Below are 24,059 nucleotides of genomic sequence, written 5' to 3'. Positions count from 1 at the left end.
TTTTCTATCTTTTTGTGAGCTGGTTTCATAACATTTGGTATCAGAGATTTGGATTCTAGGGTTTTGCTACTCCAAATAGGTATGCATGGAATTGTTGCTATAACTTTTTTCTGCGACGTTTTAGATGATAAAAAAAAATCCATTTGAGAGAAAATCGTTATGAACTTCGGGTCCAAATTTCCGATCTTGTCTCTCTTTATTTACGAAGATATGATCTGATGAAGTTAGGGTTCTTACAAGCTCCATAATTCCATCTCAAACAGGTCATCATGGAATTTTCACTATAATTTTTTTTTTGCAACGTTTTAGATTCTGAAATTAAAAATCATTTGAGCCAAAATCTTGGTGAAGCATGTGCCCAAATTTCAAATTTTTCTTTGCTATATTGGTGGAGATACAATCCAAGGCATTTAGGGTTTTTGCAGGCCACCGAATTACATCCCAAACAGGTGACCTTGGGAAAATCGTCATAACTTTCGTTCTATGCATCAGATTGAAGTTTCGTAAGAAGTTACAGAAAGAGGACGACATGTAGATTTCTTTGTCTCTGTTTCAGGTCCAAAGGTCGAAATAGTGACACATGGAACTTCATACAAGTTCGCTCTTCTGAAAAGTATATAACTAGGTCATCTTGGGAGATTGTGCATAAATCTTTCTTGGAGAATCCAATTTTGATCAGAATGGTGGCATTGGAAAGAGGACGCAGAGGGCTACCACGGGTCATAATTTTAGAACAGGGAGATCTGATATTACAGAGCTACAGTCGTTTCAAGGTCGAGCTCCTAAAATCAAGAATAGATAGATATGATGAAGTTTGATGGCAAGGATCCTGTAACATAGATACTACAAATGGAGAAATATTTTGATCTACATAATGTGCAAAACACAAAAAAGGTACGTATTGCATATTTATATTTAGAACCAAATCAATTTTTATGGTATGAAGGGCTTTGTTCTCGTAAACCACTTGTCACGTGGTCAATTTTCATGGAGGAAATGAAAGCACATTATGAGGATACAAAGAGAAACGCCTTCTTTAGCCAATTGATAAATCTCAAACCAAAGGGTTCAATGGAAGAGCACATTGCGGACTTTCAAAAATTGAATATAAGGGTAAATGATATTCCAGACAAGCAAAGGATTGATGTCTTCATAGTGGCTTTAAAGGATAACATTCAACATGAAGTTCGTCTTTGGGAACCTGATTCATTAGAGAAGGCATTCAGGTTGGCAAGAAAAATTGAAAGAGGAATTATGGAAACAAGGAATCCCACCACTCACAACTATAAATATGGAAGTGTTTTTCCTCCTAGCCTTCCACAACCTATAAGGTTTACACCACAAAAATTGGAAGAAAAAAGAGAAAAAGGGCTTTGTTACAATTGTGATAGCAAATACACTAAAGGTCATAAGTGTGGTAAGAAGAAATTATTTTACATAGATTATGAAGAGGAGAAAGAAAAGGATCAAGAAACATCAAAAGAAGAGGATATACACCAGGAACCAACCCCAGAGAAAGAAGAAATGAATCCGACCATATCTTCTAAAGCGTTGGCAAGACTTACCACTCCTAAAACTCTCAAGATAGAAGGACATATCAAGAAGAAAAAGGTTCAAGAAGTGAAAGATCACATCGAGAAAGAATAAATGAATCTGACCATATCTTGTAATGCATTGGCCAGAATTACCACTCCTCAAACTATCAAGATAGAAGGACATCTCAAGAAGAAATTTTTTCAAGAAGTGAAAGATCACATTGAGCATCAAGAAATGAATCTGACCATATCTTGTAATGCATTGGAAGAAATTACCACTCCTCAAAATCTCAATATATAAGGACATATCAAGAAGAAAAAGATTCAAGTAGTGAAATATCACATCAAGCATCAAAACAAGTTCTCCAACTTTTGAAGGATAAAGCCACTTTGGTGCATAATCGAATGAAACAACAGGAAGATCAACATTGCAGTGAAAGAAGTTTTGATGTAGGTGATTGGGTATTTTTACGGCTACATCTCAAGAAAGCTATTTATGAGAAGGAAATGTTGGCAATACTACATGCACTTAATAAATGGCGACCTTACCTAATGGGAAGACACTTCAAGGTAAAAATGGATCATGATAGTCTTAAATACTTTTTAGAACAAAGATTATCTTTAGAAGAACAAAAAAAATGGGTCACAAATATGTTGGGTTATGACTTTGAAATCATCTAGAAAAAAGGGAAACAAAATGTTGTTGCAGATGCACTCTCAAGAAAGGATGAGGATGTGGAAGCATTGTTTTGTGCTATTTCTATTATCCAACCAGATTGGATAAACGAAGCAAGGGATGAATGGAAGAAGGAAGAAGAACTGTGGCCACTCATTCAAAAGTTGCAGAAGATCCCAACTCAAACAATATTGCCAGAACTTGACGAGGAAGGAAAAATCATATTGGAACCTAGAGCAGTCACAGAAACAAGAACCCGACAGCTACAAAATCGATCAATTTCAGAGTATCTCATCAAGTGGAAAAACTTACCCACTGAAGATTCCACATGGGAGGACAAGAATTTTATACAGAAGCATCAAGAACTACTCAAGCATTGAGGACAACACTTTTTGAAGGAGAGGGGCATGTTATGTCCCTATGCTACTAGTGTAACCCCTTATTGTTTTTAGTACAACCCCCTTATTATAATTTTATGCCCATGTAGTCCCCATATTGTTATTATTGTGCCCCATAGAAGCCCACTATTGTTATTATTGTGCCCTTACATGGTGCAATTGTAAGAGGCAAGGGTCCAAAATTTGTTCACTGAAACTATACAGTGCACAAGGGAGGAAGGCCAGGGTCTTAATGAAAGTTCATGGTAGAGTTGTAAGGCACAGGGAAGGTCACAACTACACACTAAAAGAGCGCAATGCACTAGACTGGGTAGGCAGGGTTAGGGTGAGTGCATGGAGAAGTTACAAGCGGTCAAGGGGGAGCCTTGTTCACTATAATTGCATAGTGCACAAAGGAGAGAGAGAGAGAGAGAGAGAGAGAGAGAGAGAGAGAGAGGCCTTAGGATGGCGCAGGGCACATTTTTAGTAGGCATGGAAGGACACTGCTAGGCTTTGGAAGTGTGCAGTGCGCTCTCCCAAGCCTAGGGATGAAAAATTAAAAAAATGGCCAAGTCTGGAGGATGAAGCAAGAAGGAATATAAGGAGTCTTGTACATGAATGAGCTTCATACACTCTAAACTTATCATCAAGACGTGAATGGGACCTACAATTAACATATATACATCAAAACACAAGTTCACAAACATTCTCCAAGTGCAACAGGGAAAACATGAGTGATTGAGACACATAAGTGTCATCTTGTGACTTGAAAGTGTGTTATAGCTAATCTTGATAATCCGATGACACTTGAAGACCAAAAGCAACACTTCACATGGTAGAAGTTAGGCTCTGAAATTCAAATATAGAAAAATTTTGGAGGTTGTTGTAGTAGCAACAACAACTGCCTTGACGGTATTTATCCAATGCCATGAGAAATCAAGTGTGAACCTACTCCCTTGGCTTCATTCCTCTTATATTTATCTTTTTCTTCAACTCCCTTTGGCTCTGGAATGACTTTCTCCACATGAAACTGAAGTTCATTCTCACTCAAGATAAGGAGTATCATAGTATTCCAAGATTTGAAATTAATGGCACCATCCAACCTGTCTTCAACTCTAAGTTTTGGAGCCATTTTAGGCAAGAGACCAAAAAACCAATTAAGTTGCTTGAACACTTGTCTCTAGGGTTGACTTCAATAGCCGCTCTTTCAACAAAACTATGATACCATGTTGAATTTTCTATAAGGATGAATAATATAAACCAATTTCTAATATGATAATAACTTCCTAATGATATTCAAGCAGATTATCTAGTATCACTTATATCATTGAGAAATTATACACAGAAAATATCAATAGTAATGTAATGAAAATAGTAAGATCATAAAGAGACATCCAAGCACAATAGAGACAACAAATTTTCCTTGGGAAATCCAAACTTGGGAGAAAACCCAACAATTTTTCTTCTTAGGAGAAATTATTCTTCCACAATGTTTACAATTCCAAAATTTTCTAGAAATTTGTGCCAAAATCCAAGTCCAAATACTAGTGAAACCTGGTAAAAATACCATCCATTAAATTTTGGTCAAATCACCCAAAAACAAAGAAGTCAATGTAGGTCAAATAATATTCTTGCAAACAAAATTTAGCCTTACAGCCCCTGTGGTCGATTGAGGTTGACTGTGGACAAATCTTGTGGTCAATGTCATCTTATTTTATGGTGAAACTTGGCCTTTTCCTATGGCGAAACTTGGCTAGATTCTTGGTCAAACATATCATATCAAAATTCAATCAAATGGCAACTCTGTAATCTGGGTCAGACTTCTAAATCCTCCTCTTGAATTCACACATGTGGATAATAATAGAAGAGAGAATGTGTGATTGAATTGGTCAAATTGGAAGTTCCATATTGCATATAAATACTAGTCAAATAGGGTGAAATGACAAGGGTCACACCCTTTCATGGTGGGGATGACTTAACCATTTGGAGCCTACATAAAGCCTGAAATGTATAATTTTTATTTTGATTCCCATAATTCCTTTAAGCTGACTCAAAAGACTTCTTAGCATGCGGGAATACCTCTCGATGTTGCACGAAAATCAACAAATAGAAGAGTAAGTTCTCTAATGACACATCAAGCTTAGATATGAGTACACCTACCACCCTTGTATCTAACTAGTGGTTAATTCTACAACTTGATGCCACATCCTCTCTCTACATAAGAGGGATACACACTACAACATTCCCACACTAATCTATGTAAGCTTGACTTAACAAGGCTTACAACATACCTGGGTAAATCAACTTCTTACAACTTGGACCAAAACTTCTAGGGTGTAACGCACAATAGATCATGCACCCCCTTATAATTACATCATCTACAACAATTTTAAGTACTTCAACATGCTTTATAGAGCTCATTGTCACTCCTTTGTAGCCATTTTATTCCCAAGCATATAAACCTATTCATCATCATACTTTACTTTTACTTTACCTCCTCAACTCCTTCACAACTTGGATCCTTTACTTCATCAAAACAATACTTTCACAAAAATAGGTCCACATGACCATTCAAAAGACTTTAAATATTCTCTCTATAATCCTTTAGACACTTGTGGTTGTAAATACCTTTTTAATTAATACAATATCTCTAAAATAAGGAAAATTATAGGGCTAATATTTGTAGGTGGGCTAATTTTTCATGTTTTTTACAAAAAAAAAGGTTTGCTAATTTCTATTTTTTTTTCTAAAAATTATTCCCTCAAATTTAATGGGATAAAATTATTTTATCTTAAAAATCATCAAAGTTCTATAAATACAATATGTAAAATCATTAGAAATTTGAGAATTTTTGCAAAGATATCACTAAACATTTTATAGTCTGCATATTAACAACTAGTAGGATTTAACCAGGTTTCTTTACTTTAAGATAAATTTCCATCCTTAAAATTTTCATTTCTCTAAAAATTTCATATAGGACATTCCACATACTTCCAATCAAAGATATGTAAATCACATGATGCCTTTAAACCTCCAATAGCTTTAAACTCTCTCAAAATCCATGTAAATATGCATCTTCATCCAATAAGACACAAGCATATGAACAATGTCACTTGTTTAATACTTGTTCTCATGGCTTTGAAAAACCTTGAAGAAAAATACTTTTACCTAGATGAATCTCCTCAAGCACATCATAGCCATTTGCCCACAAGTTAGGGTTATCATTGAAAATGAAAAGTGCACCATAATTGTCCCACTTTTATTTTATGAGGTCCTATCCACGAGAAATATGACACCCACTAACCCCATAATTATCTTTGTTTGTTTCTTTTCTTTATCTATCGAAGTGAAAAGTTTTGCGAGAACTCAGTAAAGAAATTCCTATCAAGAATCTCTTCCATTATTCCACATCTATCTCCTACCTCATTGTTTGGATTAATGACTCCAATGAAGAGCTGAAAAGGACCTCAACCCCACACATTCATGTTTTTCAGGCACCACCATCACATTCTAGTGTGTTTCTATTACAGGGCCTTTGTTGAGGGCATCACTTCTACATTTATAAGATTCCATAGTTCCACACGGTTTGTGTAGTTCAATGCGAACTCTACACTTTAGTTTCGTGGCTTCAACACTAGTTCACAACACTTCTCAAAGGTAACACACAAAGCTCACCATTCTTAGGATTGAACTCATGCACACGCTCCAACACTTGCAATCTACAATTATTTATGCAGTAACCTTCTTAGTATTCAAACATCAGACATTACATACCTCCACACAACAAGTTTATATCATGGACAAACAAAACATACCCTCTTACTCTCCCTCATTCCTGGGCCCTCCCGTGAGGAAGTTAGACTATGTAGGATACGATACAAAATTAATATTTCATAAAAACACTTTCATTAATCAAATAATGTTAAAATAGAAATACATGAATATATTTTCAAGTTAGAGAAACTACTTGATCACACAATCAACTTGGTTGAGCAAATCTCTCAACCACACACCAATATAGGAGGCTAGTTAGTTGGAGAATATCTCTAAACCTAACTCGATCTAACAACCTCCTAAAGACTAGGAACAAAGTCCTTTAATTATAAAGAATCACACATAAGACAAGTAGGAGTTATAACTCTAACATTATCCTCATCCTTGACATCCACAAGTTGTTCAATTTAGTAGCCAATCAAGACTTCCCTAAATCCTAGACTAAAAACTTCATTGTACCAATTCTTAAAAGTCAAGATAAAAACAATGTCTCTAATTATAATATCATTATGATTTTCCCCCTTTCAGCTAAGTTCTATGGAATTATACTTGAAAGAAGACCAATGTATTGCTAGAAATCTATAGAAAGAAAGCGAAAGGCAAGGTTAGATTTAGGAGACATCATTTAACTGTGGACCACCTTTTTATGCTTAGGATCATTGTCAAGGATTTTCACAATAGACAAACCAATCTTAGCCACAAGGCTTACTCAATTGGTCGAGTCCCTACCATTAAAGCACCTTTTCTATTGAGAGGTCATAGGTTTAATTATCTCGACACTCTCGACATTAGGTTTTGTTGTTGAGTTGGTATGAGTGATCCCTTAAGGTGGATCTACCTAGTACAAATATTCCATGGATGTAGTGAACACCGATATTTGGGGTCCATGAACCAGATAGAAAAAAAATAGAATAACCAATCTCATGTGTTATTTTATTGACTTTAGAAAATATTTTGACCTAGTGTTTAGGACTAATATTTAGGATAAATTAAAAGAGCCAAAAGTTCATTTTGAGTTGAGAGCTACTATGGTAAGGTTGTACAATAATGTTATTGTTAATTTTAGAAACACTAAGGACTAATGAAAGGAAATTAATTGTAATATAGGAGTTAAGCAAGTTTCTCCCCTATCCCCTACCCCTTTTGGCATATACAACGACAATTGAGAAGATCGTTCAGAAGGCATTGGTTGTGTCGGCCGATTCTAGTTGGTATAGTCATCATCCTTCTTCTCTAAGTCAATATTGTTCTTATGGTGAGGAATACCTACGATCTTAACAAACAACTAAAATTCTTAATTTTTTTGCTCTGGTATAGGTATGAATTTTAGCAATGACAAAACAAAGGCTATGATAATCAAATCCAAATAAGACTACTTGTGCTAATATTATGCATTCCAGCAACTTGAAGGAAGTAACTTCACAAAAATACTAATAATCGATCTTCATCACAAGCTCAACTGGAACTATAGCATTGATAAAAGGATAAATGGAGTGTGAAAAGCTTCTCACAAGCTTGAAAACAATTGTAAATTAATGAGTCTTTGACTATGGGATAAGAAGAAACTCCTCTTTGAGACTGTTGCCACTCTTGTTATCTTATATGGTTGTGAATTTTTGGGTTGCAACATCTCTTGATAGTCATGTGGAAATATAGAGTAAATCCAAAAGTGTTTTATATATTATAATCTCAAAATTAATGGCAATACACCCTATCCTATCCTCCTCATAGAAGCAAGTCTTTCTCTATTGAGAACATGGCTATGACTAGGTAACTAATGTACAAGAGTAATATAGCTTAACATGGAAGACAAGATACTTCCTAAGATTGCTTCAAGATCTATTCAAAACCGCCTACAACTCAAGCATAGTTCGCATAAAGATGTTGATTTTTGACATAATCAATGGGGTATAAAATAAGAGGTTACTTTGTAAAATATGGATAATATTAAAAATATTATTACATCTAAATTTCAGGAGAAATTGTTTTGCATTGATAAATTAGAAGATAAAAGCAAATTGAGATACTATAAAAAAAGGCTATCGATCTTAATCAAAGTATCGAAAGTGTCTCTTTGTTTTGACTTGCTTAAACAACAAACAACATTGCTAAACTAAGAATGAACTCTCATGAGCTCCATAGTGAAATAGAGTACTGAACAATTCCTAAAAAGTTACTGGTAGAAAGATCATTTTTGTGGCACTAAAAGTATTAGTAATGAAAAGCTAAAGGTAAAAAGATCATCTTTGTGATACTAAAAGAATTGAAAATGAAAAACACTTTATTTTGAACAATTCCTAAAAAGTTACTGGTAGAAAGATCATTTTTGTGGCACTAAAAGTATTGGAAATGAAAAGCTAAAGGTAAAAAGATCATCTTTGTGATACTAAAATAATTGAAAATGAAAAACACTTTATTTTTAAATATTCAGTAGATGTCCATATCCATATCAAATCACAGTTTTTAAATATTTTTTGTAATACCGATCTTTCTAACCTTTTAACTGATTAGAGTAATAGGTATTAGAGAATGCTTATCTTAAATCAAAGTTCTTGAATATAAAATAAAATTTTAAAAAATTACCTTTTTAAAATCTGATAAACCAAATTTAATTTAATAGACATAATATATGAAAAGCATTTTTTATTTTTAAAATATTAAATTTAAAAGGAAAATATCATAAAACATTTATAATTTTTTTTTAATCTCAGATGTTACAAAGTTAAATTGATTTTCAATATCAATTCTTACTATTGGTTTCCACACTCAACTACCTCCCATATTTAAAACTATTAACAAGAATGTTAATAAGTTGATTTCAAGTTTTTTCCATATAATATTTGAATTTAAAATATGATGGTTTTAGAAGTAGTTTAATTGGTGATCAGAATGATATAAAATTGCAAATTAAGAGATCCAAAATTCAAACTGCTAGATAATAGCTTTGCCTATCGAAAAAAAGAGAAATACAATGATAACTAATCGAGTTATTGATTCCCTTACATAACCCGAAAAAGAAATATGATAGTAACCAAACCCACATAAATATTTATAAATTAGACACCATTAATAACTATAAGAATATAAATATTTTTTGCACCTATAACATAAAATGAATTGATTTAAAGGCATAACCAATCACTATATTTATTAACTAAAAATTACAGTAAAATATATATGTTCCAAGGCCGTACAGATCTTCACATAAAATGTGTCACTCACCGTTTCCTATACCAAAGCTTCCTCTCCCAGCCCTGGGGGCCTATCCTGCTCACCTTGTCACAACAAATATGTATATGTACTACGGTACAACCCCAGAGAACATAGATTCTCCGGTAACAGGGCAAATATTTAGAAGAGGAATAGAAAATTCATTAAAGGATGGAGCAGGTATTGGGATAATAGTCCTCTGCAACAACAGTATATGGGTAAGGTGGGTAGCTGCTTGGATTCAGATACACTACTGGTGGAGGATCCGGCTTCTTCTGCTCTTTCTTCTCACCCTCTGCTTTCTTTTCTTCTTTGGCAGGACCCACGCTCAGCAGCTCTGTGAATCCAATTTTTCTCAATTTTGCTGTGAGAAATACAGGATCTGCTGCCCCAATCACAGTTATCATCTTCTCCTTCATGTCCACTGCAACAGACTCTACCCCTGCAATCAAATATGTTATCAAGAAAAAAAGAAAAACCCTTCTGATTAGAAGGTGTAATGGAGAATAATTAATGATAGTTACCTTCAATCCCTGCAAACGTCTTCAAAGCCTTTCTCTTGCTTTTCTCGTCTTCAATCACCGATTTCAGCACCATTTTCTGCAAATAACACAGGCAGGGTCATCATTTTGAGAAAGTGGGCTTAATAATTCATAACATACAGCGTCTCAAAACCATTGATTCTGGTTGAACAGAGCAAAGGGTAGCCTCATACCTTCATATTTGACATCCTTCCAAAACTATCTCTGTGATCTGTATTGAAGCGAAGAATCGGAATATAACACAACTTGGTATAATGTTGTGTATTGCTTTTATATATATATATGGCAAACTGAATCGGAAGCAGCAGAAACGTGATATCAATGGGATATCAATGAGAGATTTAAAGTCATGGTTTTATGATAGTTGAATTCAAACGAGAGATTTAAATTCATGGTTGTATAATAGTTAAATTCAATTACATAATAGATTTTGGGAATATTTTGATATTTCATGGAATGACTAAGAATATAGTTATTTGATTTCCTTAGCATTCAACATAAGAATGGAAATTGGCCATTTAAATGTAAATTTTATATCTAGATTATAGTTAATAGGTTTAATGGTTAAGAATATGTGTTTCTATTAAGAGATCACATATTTAAATCTAGAGGATAGAATATCTACATCTTTATAAACTTCAGTTGTGAAATTGTGAGATAAAATATGTAAACCTTTGTGGTGCTTTCTCATATCCATATTCCTAATATATCCATTTATGTGACAATTTCTTAAATGTTTAAACAACATTGATTTATATAATATGATATTACCATTTTTTAGATTTAATATCTATTTATAACACAACATAGCATCCATATTCATAGTACATGGATATCTCTATATACTAATATTATCTAGAGTAATTTACAATATTCATGCAATTATATATATATATATATATATATATATATATATATATATAAAGCTTATATTTAAGACAATAATAAGACTAGAAATATATATATATAATAATATATATATATATATATATATATATAAAATAATGTGGCATGTGCACATCTTAGTTTTGTGGCTTCGAACACTGGTTCATAACACTTCTTAGAGATAACACAAAGCTCACCATTCTTAGGCTTGAACTCATGCACACACGCCAACTTTTGCAATCCACAATTATTTATGCAACAAATTTCTTAGTATTCAAACAATAGACATTATGTAGTTCCACAAAACAATTTATATTATGGACAAACAAAACACACACTCTTTCTCTCCCCCATTCCTACGCCCTACCATGAGGGAGTTAGACTAGGTAGGATAAGATATAAAATTAATATTTCATAAACACACTTGCATTAATCAAATAATGTTACAATATAAATACATGAATATCTTTTCAAGATAGAGAAACTACTTGATCGCACAATCAATTTGGTTGAGAAAACCTCTCAACCACACACCAATATAGGAAGCTAGTTAGTTGGAGAATATCTCTCAACCTAACTAGATTTAACAACCTCCTAAAGACTAGGAATAGAATCCTTTACTTAGAAAGCATCACACCTAATACAAGTAGGAGTTATAACTCTAACCCCATCCTTGACATCCACAAGCTCTTCAATTTAGTAGCCAAGCAAGACTTTCTTAAATCCTAGACTAAAAAAATCATTGTACCAATTTTTAAAAGTGGAGATAAAAACAACATCTCTAATTATAATATCATTATGATTAGCCCCCTTTTAGCTAAGTTCTATGGAATTGTATTTGAAATAAGATCAATGTATTGCTAGAAATCTATAGAAAAAGCTAAAGGCCAGGTTAGATTTAGGAGACATCATTTAACTATCGACCACCTTGTTATGCTTAGGATCATTGTAGAGAATTGTCGCAATAGAAAAACCAATCTTAGCCACGAGGGTTACTCAATTGGTCGAGTCCCTGACATTAAAGCACTTTTGCTATCGAGAAGTCACAGGTTCAATTCTCTTGACACTCTCGAGGTTAGGTTTTGTGGTTGAGCTGGTATGAGTGATCCCTTTAGGTGGATCTACATAGTACAAATATTCTATGGACGTAGCAATCACCGATCTTCGGGGTCCATGAACCACATAGAAAAAATAAATAAAAAAACAATCTCATGTGTTATTTTGTTGACTTTAGAAAATATTTTGATATAGTGTTTAGGACAAGTATTTGGGATAAATTAGAAGAGCCAAAATTTCATTGTGAGTTGAGAGCTACTATTGTAAGGTTGTACAAGAATGTTATTGTTAATTTTATAAACACTAAGGACTAATGAAAATAAATTAATTGTAATATAAGAGTTAAGAAAGGTTCTCCCCTATCCCCTACCCCTTTTGGCATATACATTGACAAGTGATAAGATTGTTTAGAAGGCATTGGTTGTGTTGGCCCGACTCTAGTTGGTATAGTCATCATCCTTCTTCTCTATGTTAATATTGTGCTTATGGTGAGGAATACCTACAATCTTAATAAACAACTAAAAATTCTTAAGAATTTTTGCTCTAGTATATGTATGAATTTTAACAATGACAAAACAAAGGCTATGATAATCAAATCCAAATAAGACTACTTGTGCTAATATTATGCATGCAAACAACTTGAAGGAAGTAACTTCATACAAATACTTATAATCGATCTTCATCACAAGCTCAACTAGAACTATAACATTGATAAAAGGATAAACAGAGTGTGAAAATCTTCTCACAAGCTTGAAACCAATTGTAAATTAATGAGTCTTTGACTATGAGATAAGAAGAAACTCCTCTTTGAGATTGTTGTCACTCTTGTTATCTTATATGGTTATGAAGTTTTGGGTTGCAACATCTCTTGATAAAATGTGGAAATATAGAGTAAATCCAAAAAAGTTTTATAACTTATAATCTCAAAATCAATGGCAATACACACTATCCTATCCTCCTCATAGAAGCAAGTCTTTCCCTATTGAGAACATGACTATGACTAGGTAACTAATGTACAAGAGTAATATGACTTAACATGGAAGACAAGATACTTCTTAAGATTGTTTCATGATCTAGTTAAAACCACCTACAACTCAAGCATAGTTGGCATAATGATGTTGAGTTTTGATAGAATCAATGGGGTATAAAATAAGAGGTTACTTTGTAAAATATGAAGAATATTAAAAATATTATTACATCTAAATTTTAGGAGAAATTGTTTTGCATTGAAAAATTAGAAGATAAAAGCAAATTGAGATACTATATAAAAAAAAAGGCTATCAATCTTAATCAAAGTATTGAAAGTGTCTCTTTGTTTTGACTTGCTTAAACAACAAACAACATTGCTAAACTAAGAATGAAATCTCATGAGCTGCATAGTGAAATAAAGTACTGAACAATTCCGAAAAAGCTATTGGTAGAAAGATCATTTTTGTGGCCTAAAAGTATTGGAAATGAAAAGCTAAAGGTAAAAAGATCATCTTTGTGATACTAAAAGAATTGAAAATGAAAAGCACTTTCTTTTTAAATATTCAGTGGATGTCCATATCCATATCAAATCACAATCTTTAAATATTTTTTACAATACCCAACTTTCTAACCTTTTAACTAATTAGAGCGATAGGTATTAGAGAATGCTTATCTTAAATTAAAGTTTTTGAATATAAAATAAAATTTTAAAAAATTACCTTTTTAAAATCTAATAAACCAAGTTTAATTTCAATAGACATAAACCACCATCATTTTATATATATATATTTAAAAAATATTTTTTATTTTTAAAATATTAAATTTAAAGAGATAATATCATAAACATTTATAAACTTTTTTTAATCTCAGATGTTATAAAGTTAAATTGATTTTCAATATCAATTCTTACTATTGGTTTCCACACTCAACTACTTTCCATATTTAAAACTATTAACAACAACAAAATAAGTACATTTATAATAAGTTGATTTCAAGTTTTTTCCATATAATATTTGAATTTAAAATATGATACTAACAAGGTTTTAGAGATAGTTTAGTTGGTGATCAAAATGATATGAAATTGCAAATTAAAAAATCCAATGTCCAACTCCTAGGTGATGACTTGCATACAGGAAAAAAAATAAAGAGAGTATAGTAATAATTAACCCAGTGACTATTCCCTTAGATAACCCGAAAGGAAAAATAGGATAATAACCAAACCCACAGAAATATTTATAAATTGAACTTGGACACCATTAATAACTATAAAAGTATAAAAATTATAAATATTTTTTCCAGCTATAATATAAGATGAATTGATTCAAGGCATAACCGATCACTATATTCATTAACTAAAAATTACAGTAAAATATATATGTTCCAAGGCCGTACAGATCTTCACATAAAATGTGCCACTCACCGTTTCCTATACCAAAGCTTCCTCTCCCAGCCCTGGGGGCCTATCCTGCTCACCTTGTCACAATAAATATGTTTATGTACTACGGTACAACCCCAGAGAACATAGATTCTCTGGTAACTAGGCAGGTATTTAGAAGAGGGATAGTAAATTCATTAAAGGATGGAGCAGGTATTGGGATAATAGTCCTCTGTAACAACAGTATATGGGTAAGGCGGGTAGCTGCTTGAATTCAGATACACCACTTGTGGAGGATCCGGCTTTTTTTGCTCTTCTTCTTCTCACCCTCTGCTTTCTTTTCTTCTTTGGCAGGACCCACGCTCAGCAGCTCTGTGAATCCAATTTTTCTCAATTTTGCTGTGAGAAATACAGGATCTGCTGCCCCAATCACAGTTATCTTGTTCTCCTTCGTGTCCACGGCAAAAGACTCTACCCCTGCAATCAAATATGTTATCAAGAAAAAAAGAAAAACCCTCCTGATTAGAAGGTGTAACGGAGAATAATTAATGATAGTTACCTTCAATCCCTGCAATCGTCTTCATAGCCTTTCTCTTGTTTTTCTCGTCTTCAATCGCCGATTTCAGCACCATTTTCTGCAAATAACACAGGCAGGGTCATCATTTTGAGAAAGTGGGCTTAATAATTCATAACATACAGAGTCTCAAAACCATTGATTCTGGTTGAACAGAGCAAAGGGTAGCCTCATACCTTCATATTTGACATCCTTCCAAAACTATCTCTGTGATCTGTATTGAAGCGAAGAATCAGAATATAACACTTGGTATAATGTTGTGTCTTGCTATATGTATATGTATATGTGTGTGGCCTTCTTCGTAGAAACTTCACCTGAGACCCACTGCCCAAATCATTATGCTGCTAATTTCTACAAGAAGTCAAGAATAACAGTGGCAAGACTCATATGTTTAATGTGGCCCACGCCATGATCGGGTCGTGAGAGTTCCACAGTCGATTGGCACTTCGTGGATTGGGGTCGATTGAATGGGTGATCCACAATGACCAAGAATTTATGAAGATTCTCGTGGGAAGCGTTCAAATGTGAACCAGTTCTGGTGGGGCATACATCATTGTACGACATGCCCTCTGGAGAAAGCTTCATCTGGCAATCCTTTCCTGAAAAAGGACTCGCTACAGGCATTAGGGAATCGGAAGAAGCAGAAAATTGATATCAATGAGAGATTTAAAGTTCTGGTAACATAATAGTTGAATTTAACTAGATTGTAGATTTTGGAAATAATAATTGATATTAATGAGAGATTTAAAGTTCTGGTAACATAATAGTTGAATTTAACTAGATTGTAGATTTTGGAAATAATAATAGTTGAATTTAACTAGATTGTAGATTTCGGAAGTAATTTGATATCTCATGAAAAGGAGGACAGAGTTATTTCATTTCTTTCACATTTAATATAAAAATTGAAATTCGCCAAATAAATTTAAATGTAAATTTTATGTCTAGATTACAATTAATAGATTTAATGGTTAAGTTCATGAGAGGAAGGAGGACAGAGTTATTTCATTTCTTTCACATTTAATATAAAAATTGAAATTTGTCAGATAAATTTAAATGTAAATTTTATGTATAGATTACAATTAATAAATTTAATAGTTAAGAATATGTGTTTTTTTTTAAGAGGTCACATATTTAAATATAGAAAATAAAAAATGTACATCTTTATTGACTTTAGTATTGATATTATAAATTGTGAGTAAAAATATATAGACTTTTATAGTGTTTTTTATGTCTATATTCCTAATACATAGATTTTTGTGCTTTCATAACCAACATTAATCTATATAATATGATAGTGCTATTTTTTAAATTTAATATCTATTTATGATACAACATAGTATCCATATTCATAGTAAATAGATATCTCTATATACTAATATTATCTAAAACAATTTAGATAATTAAAGCAATTATTTATATACATAAAGAAAGAATGCAAATGCAAATGCATAAGACATGTTAGAAATCTTTTGTCTAGGCAATATGAGATGTTCTCGTTTATATCTATATAACTTATTAAATGTAAACTAAATAAAATATATAATAATGTGACATATGCACATTTAAGTACATATTTTATTATTTATATTTTCAAAAATCTCAAGTTATTCATTACATTTTTAGATTAGTTTTTGTAAAATATCATATAAATTAACATTTAAACTTACTAAACATATAAGTTAATCTTAGCCAGTATCCCTCTCTTCTTTTTCTTTCTTTTTTTAAAATTTGTATTTTTTCTTTCTTTATTTATTTATTTATTTTCTTTCTTTCCTTTCTTTTCCTTTTGTCTAAAGTGTCGCTCAAATGTATATGAACTTTAATAGAATTTCATATTAAATTCTCTCTAATATTAGCATATTAAATTACTAAAATATTAATAATACATTATTATATTAATATATTATTAAAATATTAATAATATATTAAATTATTTATATTATTCCTCTCATGCAATAATAAAAATAAAGATCAAAAAATAGTCTTTCATTCTTTCCTTTAACATTGCCATTAGCTAATTCCCACCTAGTCCATGCTAATCCATGTTAGTGTAAACTACTTCAACTATTATTTAAGTTCCCTCTCTTACATGTCCTCCAACTATTATTTAAGTTCTCTCTTTTGAACATTTTCTACAAAGCTGTTTGCAAATTCTATTATTGTTAGAGATATCTTTGTTTTCTGAGCTTTTCTTCTCTTCGAATACTCTTTAAATTATTTTTATGTTTATTTTTTTTTATCAATTTTTTTAAATTTTCAAATAATTATTATATTTTCAAATAATAATAATATTTTTAAATCATTTTGATTAATGTAATTTGGAATGAGAAATATAAATATTATTTATAATATATGGAAATAAATAAAGGTAAAACTCTTTTCCATTAGGTAAATAGATTTATGTTCTCAATTATGTAACTTATGTTAGTGTAAACTACTTCAACTGTTATTTAAGTTCCTTCTCTTACATGTCCTCCCACTATTATTTAAGTTCTTTCTTTTCAACATTTTCTACAAAGTTGTTTGCAAATTCTATTATTGTTAAAGATATTTTTGTTCTGTGAGATTTTCTTCTCTACAAATACTCTTTAAATTATTTTTATGTTTATTTTTTTTATCAATTTTTTAAAATTTTAAAACAGTTATTATATTTTGAAATAATAGTTTTCAAATAATAATAATATTTTTAAATCATTTTGATTGATGCAATTTGGAATGAGAAATATGAATTTTATTTATGGTATAGGGAAATAAATAAAAGGTAGAACTCTTTTTCATTAGATAAATAGATTTATGTTTTTAATTATGTAATTTGGTGTTTCAAAATATATACTTTTGAGAAAAAAATGTAAATTTTTTTTAAGCTTGTTAGAAATTGAAATATGATCATTACAAACAAAGATGAGTACTTCAAATATTTTTAGATTATTTTGATAAGATATGCATATTTACTCTTTTATTAAGATTTTATAACTTTGTATTAAATAATAGTGATGAGCTTATAAATATTGTTAAATTTTATAGTGTAAGTTTTGATTATTTTATAGTGTTATATTGAAGGTTGATGATAAGGGTTATAAATATCATTAGATTTTATAATGTGAAGTTTAAGTTATAGAGTAATTAATTTATGAACTTTTGACATATTAAGTTAGTTTATGGCATATTAAATAATATTTTTAATTTGAATATATATTGGAAAATATTACTTTTAAAGATCATATTATTTAATCACCTATCAATATGAACCTAATGCACCTTCCCAATTTAAAAAACCCCTACTTTCACTAGATATTGTAGGTATCCATTTTTTATTAACATTTTTTATACCATTTTTATTTTTCATTAACTTTGAGCTTCATTTTTTATACAAACTAGCATAAAAATCTTTTATCCCCTATCATATGCTCAATATATTATGCCATTTTTTCCTCAATATATATCCTTCAATATAAACCCACGTGGTATGGTATTACTCCCTAGTGAAACCCCGTAGTTATAACACTAATATAATTAGCAATAATTAATCATGTCCATTATTAGCATTTAGGATTAGATAATATGATTAGTATCAATTCGTAATGTCTTTTTAGGATTTTTTTAAATTATTTTGGATGTTATAGTGATATTTTTTAAACAATAAAAAAATCTATCATAATTTAGTTGTTAAATCAATAATCAAAATAACCATAAATATGAACAATAATAATTTAATTACTTCAACATTATTAATTCACCATCGACTTAAAAAAATTATTATTTAATTTAATTATCTAACTAAAACAATTGCTTATCATCATCTTAAAGTGAATTTTTAAACAACATACACAGTCATTTCAATAAAACTGGAATCTAAATATAAAAATTATGATTAAACCCTCCAACCACTTAAAAGACAATCCATTGGCTAAAATTATAGTCAAGGATTTGAATATTATAGTTGATGTTACAATATGGAATTCTGTACTTAGAATGTGAAGATGAGTCGATTCAAAAGGCTGGCTCACCACCAATGACTGCGAAACCACCAAATTGCCTATACTTTCGGGATTGTAATAGATCTGTCCTACATATATGCGCGGGGCCAATTACCATGACATTCAAGCAACATTGTAATGGATGTCGATACTAATTATGTTAAAATGGATTAATGATATTTTAATATAAAGTTGAAGTTGATTGTATTAATTATTATTTAAAAATATATATAATTATATTAAGTAAAATTATTAATTTTTTTTTAAGTTTGTATAAGAAATTTGACTTTTGTCGGGGTTTGGTAGATTTAGAGTTAAGATGGATCTATTTTTTTTTTCAGAACGAAAAAAGCTTTATATTATATGAGAGATATAAGAGTCCAAATAGTAGATACATCTGAGATGGCCTAAAAAGGCCACTTGTCAAAATAGACTTAAGTTCATAAAATCTGCAAGTGGGGAAATCATGGTTCACAGCACATCAAAAACTAAATACAACATATGTCATGTTAGCTTTGCTATGCAAAAGGATCAAAAATGGATTCAAAACACTCTCAAAGGCTGCAAATACACTTATAATCATGCCAAAGGACCCATTGTTGCTGTTGAAATCTTCAAATTTTGACTAAAAGCCTTCCACCGATTGAAAAAGTTGCAAGAGGAAAGCCCTTAGGAGGGCGGAAATACACTATCGGGAGGCAAAAACACTCCAAAAACCATGCAAAAATCAAAATCGCAGGCTTAAAGATCCGAATTCATATCAGCCGTTGGATCTGGCCGATCAACGGTCCAGATCGCGTCGGCATATCGCAATCGGAGGAGGCAGGCAGCGGCAGCGATGTGGAATATCGCCGATGAGCGATCGCCGATATCGCATCGGCGTATCGCAATGGAGGACTTACAAAAGATTTGGGCTTTTATATTGCGCGATGAGCGATCGCCGATATCGCATCGACGTATCGCTATCGGCGTTTCCAAAGGGGCGGGGCTTTACATATGTTATGTTGCGATGCGATGGGTCGGACCCGACGACTATACAACACTCCATTTCATAAAATTTCAAATCCGCGCCCGGGCCATTTTCAATGTTTTTTGTGTATTTTCAATGTATAAAGGAAATACAAAGGAAGCCTTGGTGGGTGCCGATAGCGATGAAGCCCGGACCCGATGGGATTATGAATGTTTTCTGTTAAAATTTCAAGTCCGCGCTAAAGCCATTTTCAATGGTTTTGGGTGCATTTTCTTTATATAATGAAATATAAGAAAATGTAAAGGGAGCCTGGGCAGGTGCCGATTGCGATGAGTTTCAGATCCGAAAGGGTTCTGAAGCAAAATATATATATTGTTCAAGTCCGCCAAAGCCATTTTTCATGATTTGGCAGCAATTTTATGTGTATTTTCAAATATAAAAAGAACAGATGATTGGCCGGTTAAGATATGCATTGCGACCCAAAAGGCGGACCCGATAGAGTAAATATTGCATAAATGGACCTTTGAGATTTAAAAGTGGCAAAGCGGCAGGATTTCTCAGTGGCGCGGAACTGGTTAAAGCAAGCATGGAGCAGTACAGCGCAGCAGGCAGCTGCCTTCAATTCACAGTATGGCCGAGAAGGAAATATGACACCGCTGATCAGTTCAGGGCATTCAATGGTTATGGCTTCATATGTATTTCACGCCACCTGCTCAAAGGAGGACTACAGAGCACCAGAGGGGTCAAATCCATTTACAACACAGCCAAATTTGTATCAGAGGCCCATTTCTGAATGTAAATGTGGTTGGTGGCCATTTATTGGCTCCTCCACGTATGTTTAGCAGAGATATTGTGTAATGAGACACCATATATACTGAGAACACAGATGTAATGAAGTTGATGAGTATTTTGATGAATGATAGTTTGTTGTAGCCTTTAACTTCTGGAGACTGTAAATATTATGAGACCTGCAGCTTCTGGTCTTGATTTCCAACTAATACAAGCTTCTTTTGTTGTCACTTGCTCACTTTCCACTTCTCTTTCTTGTTCCAGGTTGTGCCTGCTTGCATTTATTTGATGTGCTGTAAATGTTTAACATCAGAGGGGCTGTCATCCCACCTCTGTGTTATAATTTAGTGGTTCATTGAAATTGCTTGCAGATTGTTGTTGTTTTAATATCAGGGAGTTGTCATCCTGTCTGTGTATTAAACAATAGTTTTACAGATCTTCTAACTGGTTGCAGTTGGCCATCACAGGGTCCTGTGCATCTGCTGGTGTAATTAGTCTTCTCCATCATCACCTTTACCTTAAACTGTGAGTAGTTGGTAGTTAAAAGCCTTGTAGTTTGGGGGTCTTCACCCATGTCTGGGGATAATCATAGTAGGAGTGGTTATCTGGCTTAAATGTGCAGCATATCTTCATTTATCCATCATCTTATCCAACATAATTGTTGAATTTGTAATGTTCCTGAGCATCACTGATTTACAACCTAGGTGAGTTTCTTGGGGTGATAACATTAATTGGCGCCGTTGCCGGGGAGAGGAGAATCGGAGCTCAAGCTTCCCTGGGAGAACGACATAGTTTCAAGCTTTGATGACAGACAAGGTTTGAACACAGTATTGGTTGTAATCTTCTGTCTGGCGACTCCATTGGTGGAAGACCATCCTTTGGCGACTCCACTTTGAAGTTCTGGCTCAGTTTGTGAGGCATACTAGAAGAAATCCGCAGAAGTCTCCAGCTGAACCATTGCATGACCCTGAGAAAATTGTTAAATCGAAGAAATCATCACAGAAAGGGGCATCAGGATCAGGTAAGCCTAAAAACTCCGATTTATCTCTGAAAGATGAATTCATAACTGAAGAATTACAGCTTGAAGTCTTAGAGCCCAGCACTGTTAATAAAGAAATTCCTTCAGAGATTAGTTCAGCCCCTTGTGCAGTTAGTTCCCCTTTGAATCTCAGTCCAAAGAAAGTTTCCCATACTATCCAAAACATCCCAATATCTCTGCCATCCATTACATTATTTCCTACTGCTCCATCTGCTAGTATTCTCCAACATATTCCAAACATGGTAGGACAGCAAGCACCTACTAGGATTGAGAGGATTGTTGCTGCTAGGTATGGGCCCTTAGTTTTGCCTACCTCTTTGAATGCCATGCCTGCAGGAGAATATAAAAAATATATGCCTAAATTTACTGGAACAGAGGGAGTGACAGTAGAAGAACATCTTGAAGCCTTTTACAGTTATGATGATAATTTAGATATAAATGAGAGTGATGTATGGATGAGAGTTTTTGTCCAAAGCCTTGATGGAGAGGCTAGGAAGTGGTTTAGAGAATTACCCCAAAGATCTATAATAGATATTGAAGCATTAGATGATGCATTTTTGAAGCAATGGGGAGATAAGAAGGACTTGCTGTATTATCATACAGAGTTTGGAAACTTGAAAAGAGAAAAGGGTGAGTCTTTGCCTGACTTCAATAAAAGATTTAATAGAATGTATAGTAAAATACCAGCTGAGGTAAAGCCTACCCCCACTGCCGCCAAACTCACATATGCCAATGCTTTTGACTCTGATTTCTGCTTATTGTTGAGAGAAAGACGATGCGCTACTCTGGGTGATATGCAAGATGCAGCCCTGGAGGTGGAATCCAATATTATGGCAGCAGAGAAGTTAAAGAGTCAAGTTGATAGAAGAAGGCTGAGAGGTGAGGCTTCTTCTTCCCCTGCCTCAACTTCAGAGCCTAAATTAGACAAAATGACTAAGATGATCGAGTCATTGGCTGCTGAAATTTCTAAGTTAAAGGTCGAGCAGACTTCAGGGAAAACAAGGCAGCAAAACGCATTTGCTCCAAGAAATCCAAACCTTTTCAGAAAAGCAAATGAGCAGTTACAAATTATGCAAAGGGGTGAAGAAACAAAAGAAGATCATAAAGTTAAAGCTCCCTTTCAAAATATAGTCATGGAGGGGGAACAATTTGAAGAAGATGAGGATGAAATTCACTGCTTGGAAGATAAGGGCAGTGCTACATTTTTAACATTGGTCGAATATGAAGAGTCATTGCTGCAAGAGCAAAACAGTCAGAGGTGGGACAGTGGTGTTGTTCTGCAATCTGGTGAGCAGCAGCAAAGATATAATCTAAGATCCAATGCAAAGAATGTCAAAGAAAATGTTGCACAAGAAGCAGCTGCTCAAACAATGCCACAGAATAGCAGGCAAAGAAGACCAGCAGCTGATCTTGTCACCCTCAAAGCTCCAATTCAAGAGGTAAAAACCGCTGATAAAGTATTCTCTTCTTTTAGTTTTGAGTCAGAAATTCAGAAATTGAAAATATCCATGCCTCTGGCTGAGTTGGTGAAGAGTGAATTATTTAGAAAACCCATCCTTGAGGCCCTTGAACTAGAATCTAAACAAACCTCCATTGACTCTGTTAATTTGCAAGATGACAAGCCTGCTATTGTGCTTAGCCCCATAATTGAACCTGCTGATAATAATTCTCTATTTTTCTATGTTTCATTAACTATCCATGATAAAATCCTCCACAATTGCCTGCTAGACACAGGGGCCAGCCACAATCTAATGCCTAAAACTGTCATGGAAGAGTTAGGCCTTGATATCACTAGACCTTATCATGATTTGTTCTCTTTTGATTCAAGGAAGGTAAAATGCCTTGGATTAATTAAGGATCTGGCCATTACCTTAACCCAGCTACCCATGAAAAGTATGATGATGGATATAATGGTGGCCGATGTTCCTCCGAAGTTTGGTATGCTGTTGTCTAGAGGGTGGATTAAGAGACTAGGTGGGACATTGCAGAATGATCTATCTTATGCAACTATTCCAGTGTTTGGAGGAGAAAGTAGGAGGTTATATAGAGAAGCACAGCTGGCATATATCATTAGTGATGAGAATAATCCTACAAACCATCCCATATATGCAGTGGACACTGATTTTAGAGCTTACATTCTCCAAATAGAAGAATCTCAGAAGGCTGCATTGCAGATCAGGAAACCAACAACTCAGGCTGAGCATGATACAGGAGGTCAAATTTGGGAGATGTTCTTTAATGGAGCATGTACCAAGGAGACTGCAGGAGCAGGGGTGGTGCTAGTATCTCCACAACAAGAAACAGTTCAATT

The 24,059-nt window shown here is 33.1% G+C and overlaps 2 pseudogenes across 1 annotated transcript; both read right to left on the bottom strand.

Moving 5' to 3' along the window:
• Positions 1 to 9,736: 9,736 nt before the first annotated feature.
• On the bottom strand, positions 9,737 to 10,302 carry LOC149177300 (heavy metal-associated isoprenylated plant protein 39 pseudogene; annotated as a pseudogene).
• A 4,038-nt stretch (positions 10,303 to 14,340) lies between these two features.
• On the bottom strand, positions 14,341 to 15,421 carry LOC149177299 (heavy metal-associated isoprenylated plant protein 12-like; annotated as a pseudogene). The gene is made up of 3 exons (XR_016258755.1): positions 15,150 to 15,421; positions 14,959 to 15,034; positions 14,341 to 14,876 (listed from the first exon to the last, which is right to left on the bottom strand). The product of XR_016258755.1 is annotated as a heavy metal-associated isoprenylated plant protein 12-like (transcript).
• Between the last annotated feature and the right edge of the window lie 8,638 nt (positions 15,422 to 24,059).

The sequence above is a fragment of the Pinus tabuliformis genome, chromosome 4_1, assembly GCF_031772625.1.
Source record: "Pinus tabuliformis cultivar Carrire ecotype Pingquan chromosome 4_1, CPIR1, whole genome shotgun sequence".
Taxonomy (NCBI): Eukaryota; Viridiplantae; Streptophyta; class Pinopsida; order Pinales; family Pinaceae; genus Pinus; species Pinus tabuliformis.
The sequence above is the reverse complement of the archived record's forward strand: the minus strand, read 5'-3'. Positions and strand labels throughout refer to the sequence as shown.